General features: G+C 37.2%; 1 pseudogene; it reads right to left on the bottom strand.

Annotated features, from left to right (window-relative positions):
- Positions 1–6,525: 6,525 nt before the first annotated feature.
- LOC110284145 (olfactory receptor 14J1-like) lies at positions 6,526–7,493 on the bottom strand (annotated as a pseudogene).
- Between the last annotated feature and the right edge of the window lie 896 nt (positions 7,494–8,389).

Below are 8,389 nucleotides of genomic sequence, written 5' to 3'. Positions count from 1 at the left end.
GTTCCAGCTCAGTGATTTTTAGTTCTTACTAGACATGAGAATCTCTGGAAAGCTGATTAGAGGTCAGAACTCTGGACACCACACTGAGTGTCTCCGAATCAGTCATTGTAAGGAATAGCTCACAGGGGCAGTTTCTGGTCTGAATACCACAGGTAGAGGGCCACTGTGTAGCAAAATTCTTCATTTCTGACCAGACAAAATTAAAATATGTAAATTACAGTAGAAAAATGTAAAAAAATTATACATTTGTCAACCATAATTTATTACAGCAGTTATTTTTTAACTAATTCATAATTTATCAGCTAGACTAATGGAGGAAATCTAAACAGAAAATATTAATTGTATGTGAAGTGTCATCTTAGGAAGTGTTCTGTACAGATGAATGTTGAGTATGGGCAAATCACAGATGATATTTTACAAAAATTGGTTTGCTTCTTAAAATTAATTATTACTTTCTAAAGAACGTAAAGCATTGCTTTGTTTTGCTTTAAATATAATCTCATGATTTATTGAAATTCACCAACAGAAATACAATTATAGGATTTTGCCAAAGCCTTCCTGTGCATTTGATGGGATGCACTGTGTAGAACTTTGCCTAATTTGAAGCATCGTTTAGTTGTAGATGGGTGATACCCAAATCCTTTCGTGAAATCAATGGAATTGAGGGACAAAATGGATCATGACGTTGCTTTTTCTATGACTATTTTTTCCATTGCTGGAGAATAAGTCCGGCTGTGCTACCAAGATCTATCTCTACAGCTATTCATATTTAGGTTTCTACACTGATAAGTGAACCAGGTAGGTGATCTTCACTGCTCTTCCACACCTCCATTTCCGATTCTCCAATCTCATTTCCATTGTGCAGCAGACAGCTTGCAGAGGCCTGTCTACCCTCTCTACTTCCCTGTGGACTACTATATCCACAGACCCTTGGGGCAGACCCAGTTTTCCTCCCTCTCTCCTTCTCACCCCCCACTCTCCTAGCCTATCCTCATTCATTATTGTCAGCTCCTAAGACCTAGAAAAACATTCTCTCTGGGAATCCACAGTGTCCCCACATTGCAGGGACACAGCTACACTCTAGATCAGGCCACCCACAGTCACCACATGCTCCTAAAATCCAGGTAATACAACTGAAAGCAAGGAGTGGAAAACCCACCTTACAAAGACAAGACAAGATATAAACACCTAGAATCATAATCAGCTCTAATTTACATGCTTACACATTAGAGTAAAACCAGTCAAACAGCTAGCACTAACTGTCATAGCTAGAGCCTAGTAACCCTATTAGCATAGGTTCTGAGAAATATAACTAAAGCACAATAATGACATTTTACAGGAAGTACGAGATCGACTTAAATGAAGTGAAACTCAAAGAAATTTCACTAAAAACATAAGATGGAGCATTTTCTCCAGATTTATTTTTAATATAACATTGGGAGTCTTATCAAGAACAATAAGACAGCTGTAGGAGATCAGGGAAAGACAAATATGAATGGAGGAAGTCAAAGTTTCTTTTTTAAGATGATATAATTGTATATACAAGTGACTCTGAAAGTTTCACTAGGAAATTCTTTTCTTTTTTTTTAATTAGGTATTTTCTTCATTTACATTTCCAATGCTATCCCAAAAGTCCCCCATGCCCTCCCCTCCACTCTCCTCCCCCCAACTCCCACTTCTTGGCCCTAGTGTTCCCCTGTACTGAGGCATATAAAGTTTGCAAGACCAGTGGGCCTCTCTTTCCACTGATGGCCGACTAGGCCATCTTCTGATACATATGCAGCTAGAGACACAAGCTTCGGGGGGGTCACTAGGAAACTCTTAAAGGTGATAAATATTTTCAGGGAAGTAGTAGGGCACAAAACTAACACAAAAAGATTTGTAGCCTATGTACTAAAGAAAAATAGTCTAAGACAGGATAAAATATATTAGATTTTTTTCCTTTCCCAATGCCTCCAATTACTGTCTCACTTCCCTATCAATCCAGATCCACAACCTGCCTTGTATTAAAACAATAAAAAAACAGACATCTAAATAATAATAATAAAATATAGTATGAAACAACACCAAAAATATTGCAACAGGACACACAAACAAACACAAACACACACACACACACACACACATATACACAAACACACATACACACACAGTAAAAGCAGAAGAAATATAGACAGAGAAAACTCATGTGAACCACAAGTAAATGCAGAGATAACCATGTTCAAGCACCACACACAGGGATTCAAAAAAGAAATCAAATCAAGAGGAATAATAGATATGCAAAGTACTTGTAAGGTTAAGAAAAATGCCCTGACAAAATATAACAGATGCAGCCTCCAAAGATGCCATTGTGGTTGTTTTTCTCCTTTAGGGATTAATATATTCACTTTATGTCCTGATCACCGTTGCCCTCCCTCCTCTCTTTCCAATCCCATCCTCCAACCCCCCTTTCCCTATTTCATACTCCCCTTCTCTTCAGAAAAGTATAAGGCCCCCATAGTACCCACTTTAGTATACAATTTGCCTCAGAACTAAGTGCATCCTTTCCCATTGAGGCCAGATAAGGCACCCCAGCTAGGAAAGTGGATTCCAAAGGCAGCCAACAGGGTCTAAGTCAGAGACAATCCCTGCTCCAGTTGCTAGGTGACCATTATGAAGATAAAGTGTAGGGGGCCTATGACCAGATACTCTGGTTGTTAGTACAGACTCTTTGAGCCTCCACAGGCCCTGGTTTTGTAAGTCTTCTTATAGTGTCCTTGACACTTCTGGCTCCTTCAATTCTTCTGGGTCTTCCACAAGACTCCCTGAGCCCTGCCAAATATTTGGCTGTGGGTCTCTACATTCATTTCCATCAGCTGCTGGATGAAGATTCTCAGATGACAGTTATGCTAGGCTCCTACCTGCAACCATAGCTGAGTATCATTAATAGTGTTAGTGGGTTTGTTTATTTGATACTTTAGGTTGTTTTTGTTTCTTAGAGTGAGACTCAGCTGGGAAAACTAACTTTACATTTGAGTTTTTATAAATGTGTTTACTTCTCTTCTCAGTGCTGGGACCCCATCTGGTGCACTTGTGCAGGCTCTGTGCATCCTACTAGAGTCTCTGGGAAGTCACATGAGCTTTAGTACGCCTGTGTTTAGAAAGCCTCATTTTCTTAGTGGCCTCCATCCCCTCTGGCTCTTATACATTCTTTTTACCTCCTCTTTTTCAGGATTCCTTGAGCTCTGACTGGCAGAATTGATAGAGATACCCCATTTAGGAGTGAGCGCTTCTAGGTTTTTCATTCTTTGGATACTCTTGAGCTGTGAAACAGTATTTGTTCCCAAGTGCTGTATGTGTAAGCTTCTCTGAAGATGCTGAGCAAGGCACTAGTCTCCAAATATTGCAAAATGCTCCAAGGAGTAATTTTATTTCTATATCCCCTTAGCAGTACTGGGTTTTTATCTATATCATTAGTCTATCTAGTCGCAGGTCCTTGGCCATCCAACAGTGTCAGGAATGGGTTCCATGTTGTGGGATGTTTGGGAACTCCCACAACTTATGTGCCAACATTGTATCAAGGAATCATACATATATCTCAACATTGGAGATAGAAAGGTTTGTGATTGGGTTACCATTTGATTTCTCTGGAAACACTTCAGTATACTTTTTGTATCACAAACATCAGTCTACAGGGGTAAATGCCATTAAATTAACCCATTCCTGGTACTGGAAGTCCCATTTTGGGATGAGAGATGAGTTCAGTCTCCTCTGTAATTTGCCTATTTTAATGGTTGCATTCATATATGCATATAATTTAGGAAGCGTCTACTACATTAGGTTTCCATCCCACCCCTCAAATGAAGAGATTTATCTGTCCCTTCTTGCATTTCCTCCCTTACCCTCTTTTTCCCTTCCTCTCCGTGTTTGATACTCCTGTCTCAGTGCCTGCCATATACACACATAACTATCTACTGTATTTTCCATTCTTAGGAAGATATAACCCCTAGTCCCTAGCTCTATATCTAACTTCTGTGGCTGTGTAGACTGTAGCTGGATTATCAATGATTTAACAGGTAGTATCCAAGTACAAGTGAATATATACCATGCCAAATTTATCTTTTTTAGCTCTGAATTACATAACATAGGGTGATGTTTTCCTAACTCCACCCAGTTATCGGTGAATTTTTTAATGGCTGAGAAATATTCTATTGTGCAAATGTACAACATTGTCTTTGTCCATTCATCCATTGACAATTATCAAGGCAGTTTCAAATTTCTGGCTGTTATGAATAAAGCTTAAGTGCACATGTGTGAGCAACAATCTCTGTAGTAGGATTTAAAGTCCTTCGTGTATACCCAAGAGTTGTATTGCTGGATCCTGAGACTTATCTAGTCCAAACTCCCAAGGAACCACCACACTGATTTTTGTAGTAGCTGTAAATTTGTACTATAAAGAGTTGATTGATGTTGCCTTTACTGTAAATCCTAGCCAGCATAAGCTGTGAGGTCTGGACCTTGTACATATTTGCCATTCAATATATCCTTCATATTCACAGCAACAGATTAACAACTAACCATGGAACAATAAAAGCACTCAGAATTTAGTTATTAGTACCACATGCTTGTTATTTGTAGACACTGTTAAAGAAAATAAACTGCTTGACACAAGTATAGCAGTAGTGCTACAATGAGTGTAATAATAATAAGTTTGCTTGATGACTGAAGAAAATGTCCTTTACTTATTACTGATATTGTTTCATGATTAATATTCTGTTTTGGATTAAGTGAGATTGTGCAAAATTCCATCCCTCACAAAAGTGTACAGCCTACGACTTGTGACATTTATGTAATCACCCAAAATAGAGGACCAAATTATTACTCAATGTTTCAGGAAAAGTACAGTACACACTAATTCTCTTGCATTCAGAGTGTCATGAAAGAGCCATGCCCAAGTGTTTGTTCAATGCAGTGTTTGTGCATGTTCATGTTCTCTTATAAAAACCTTCACTCAAAATGAAGCTCCCTTAAAGTAGGAAAAAATTAAGAAGAGAATGAGATGTCCTCAAAGCAATAAATGAACAACACAAAAACCATAAACTTAGAAATTATGAGACAATTTAAAAAACTAAGAGAGCAATATGCAGAATGCAGAGGGAAAGAGGAAAAGAGAAGCTGCAAAGAGAGCAGAAGGAACAGGCAGGTTTCTCCTTACCATGGGACAGAACAGGTCTTTCCCTAAGAGCAAGGTAAGTTTAGTCTTATTAAACGGTACAAAGCTTTCTTCTTACAGACTTGGGTTTAATTCATTTAGCATTAAAAGGCTAGACATTCTTGCTTTCTCTATGCAATAAATTGGAAACCATTTTTCATCCAGAATGAGTGAGTTCTTTCTGCATTGATGCTTGGTCTTTTGCTCCAAATGCATACATAAGATTGGATGTGTGTGTAAGCATGTAATTATGAGGATCCATGTAAGCTGAGCCCAGAATGGAGATTTAAGAAATTTGTATGCATGAATCTGTATATGAATTTATGTGAGTTTAATCCACATTTGCTTGTGTAAAAAGGTTTTTTCCTTGTGCACATGTGATTATTTTCTCCTGGTTCAATAGAAATTTACTGCTCCAAACTTCCCCCTAGCCTGACAAGCAAGAGGCATTAGGATAAAAGGGAAAAGTCTCTAACAATTAATCCATTACTTCTTCCCCTACTCTTAGGCTACAGGTGTTAATCACCTAAAATAGTGGCTTTTAACCCTCAGAAAGAGCTATGAAGTTTTTAGGACTTTTTAGAAGCTATCAACAAACATTTAGTATAGTTAGCAAACTAGAACATCTGGACACAATCACTATTTAAAACTACATTTCAGTCTGACTCTGTGTCTCCTTTCAACACACTAGCAACTGGGATGTTCCTAGCATACTTTGTTTCAATAAACCATTTCCTTAGAATTATAAAAAGAAAACCTGAATTTTTATTATCACCTATAATAATATTAAATATATTAATATAGGCTAAAAATAGTGAATGTATACAGATAAAATTTAATATGAATTGAACCTGTGCTTCAGGAAAATTATAACCATGCAAGTTTACCCAGTTACATTATATATATTTATATCAATATATATCTTGATAGTTTAAATTAATTTAAAATAAAAATGTAAAAATAAAGGATTGACTTAAAAATGATGTGTTCTTGTGTGGCAATGGGGCCAATTATATTACTTTTATTCTTATTATTATTGTAATATTGTTTCTGCAAAAGCCTTAAGATATATACTGAGAATGTCAGTGTGTGTATGTGTGTGTTTCTGTGTGGATGCATTAGGATGTAAATAGTGGATTTCTATTACAAAGATTTCAATATATTTATTAATTTGAAGGAACAGCAGTGTTTACATTAAAATGCAAAGAAATACAACATTGTATTTCTGTAAGGATAATTGTTCTATAATGTAGATTATCTACCAAAAAAAAGTAAAAAAATTGCCCTTCATTAACATTAGAGTTCGAAGGAAACCCATTCTTGTGTATAATTGATCAGTCAGTAGCAACAGGGCAAAATGATTCTAACCAGTGAATTTTGAACTCAATAGTAACTTCCTTACAACAATTTTTATCGTCTCATTTCTCAGACTATAAATAACAGGGTTGAGAGTTGGAGGTAGTACTGTGTAAAAGACAGAGAGCAAAAACTGTAAAGCAGTTGGAGAGTCTGAGGTTGGGTTTAGATATGCAAATATGCCTGTAGAAAGAAACAATAAGACAACAAAAAGATGGGGCAAGCAAGTAGAGAAGACCTTAGACCTGCTTTCAGCAGAGGGCATCCTGAGAACTGTGGAGAATATGTGGACATAGGAGATGACAATCCCAATGAAGCAGGCAAAGGCCACTGCAGTCAGGAAATCAGCAACTCCAATTGTTACAAGGTAATCGTTAGAGCAGGAGAGCTTGAGCACCTGGGGGACATCACAAAAGAATTGATGGATTATTTTGGCCCTACAGAATCTGATAGAGAATATGGTTGCTATATACAAGGTTCCTGGAATGACACTGCTTAGCCATACAGCTGTCACAGCCCACCTACACTTTCTGGGACACATGATGATTTCATAGTGAAGTGGAAGACAAACTGCTACATAACGATCATATGACATCACTGTGAGAATGGCCACCTCACCCCAAGCAAAACCTGTGAAGAAAAATATCTGCAGCATGCACTGTCCATATGAAATGTAGCCACTTCTTGCCAGGGAACTGTCAACATACTGGGGAACTGTGACACAGAGAGATGAGAGGTCCAGAATGGAAAGGTGCTTCAGAAAGTAATACATTGGAGACTGGAGCTGTGGGTCTAGTGTTGTGATGGTGATAATGATGAAGTTCCCTGCTGAGCCCAATAGGTATGTCACCAAGAAGAGCAAAGCTTGCAAGATCTGCAGATCATGGTTGTCAGAGAACCCCATGAGGAGGAATCCACTCATTGTGGTTATATTTTCCACTATCATTTTGAAAACAGAAATTGTAGTAGCAGCTGGAAAATAAAACAGTACAATAAATTCAGTAGAATGAGACTGAGGCACTATTTAATTTTTCATCAATATTTATTTCAATAGTTTCTCTCTATATATTTTCTATCATCTATACTTGTTCAGAAACTTAAGTGAGAACACATTTTTCTCATTTCCATAGATCACAAGCTATCCACTCATAAAGCAGTAGTTACAGGTGAATGTACAAGTGGGTCATCACAGTGTTCTTTCAAGGAATGTAGTTTGGATTGCTCCATGAAAAAGCACTATTACACAGTCACAGTTGAAACCCATTGCTTTTCTTTAATTTATCCATAGTCCGTTGGTGACAGACCGTGGAATGTATTTTTGAACATAGATTAGGTTGTTTATGTATAGCTTGGACAGGGTATAATGTTAGCAAGTGAAATAGGAATTTATAGGAAATATACCCAGAATTAAAATACAGTTTGGTTGTCCACTGGAAACGGCTATTTTATTTAGAAAACAATGCTGTCATTATAGCAAGAGGATGCTGGTTATTGTAGAATCAAGTGTAAAACTTGCTTTTAAGTACTGTGCAAGAGTTATTGAAATCAATAAGAAAAATCCTTGTGTAAGGAAAATACTCACCTGACTCAGTTTAAATGTCCAATTTCATTTTATGGAGTATTTTAGTGGACAAGCAGCTTCTATTTGAATCCTATTCATATTTAACTGCTGTCAATAATACTTGCCTTCAGGTGTAGCCAGCCAATATTAGGTCTTACCAAAAGCAAACAGAATTGAAAAGACAGAAGGTGATTTCTAGAGATGGGTTAAGATAAGGAGAAAATGGCCAATATTCAGTAAAAGACTGCATATTTAAAGTCATTTATGTTTCCAGTAGAAAT

Source organism: Mus caroli, unplaced genomic scaffold, assembly GCF_978045245.1.
Source record: "Mus caroli unplaced genomic scaffold, Mus_caroli_1 scaffold_18, whole genome shotgun sequence".
Classification (NCBI taxonomy): Eukaryota; Metazoa; Chordata; class Mammalia; order Rodentia; family Muridae; genus Mus; species Mus caroli.
The sequence above is the reverse complement of the archived record's forward strand: the minus strand, read 5'-3'. Positions and strand labels throughout refer to the sequence as shown.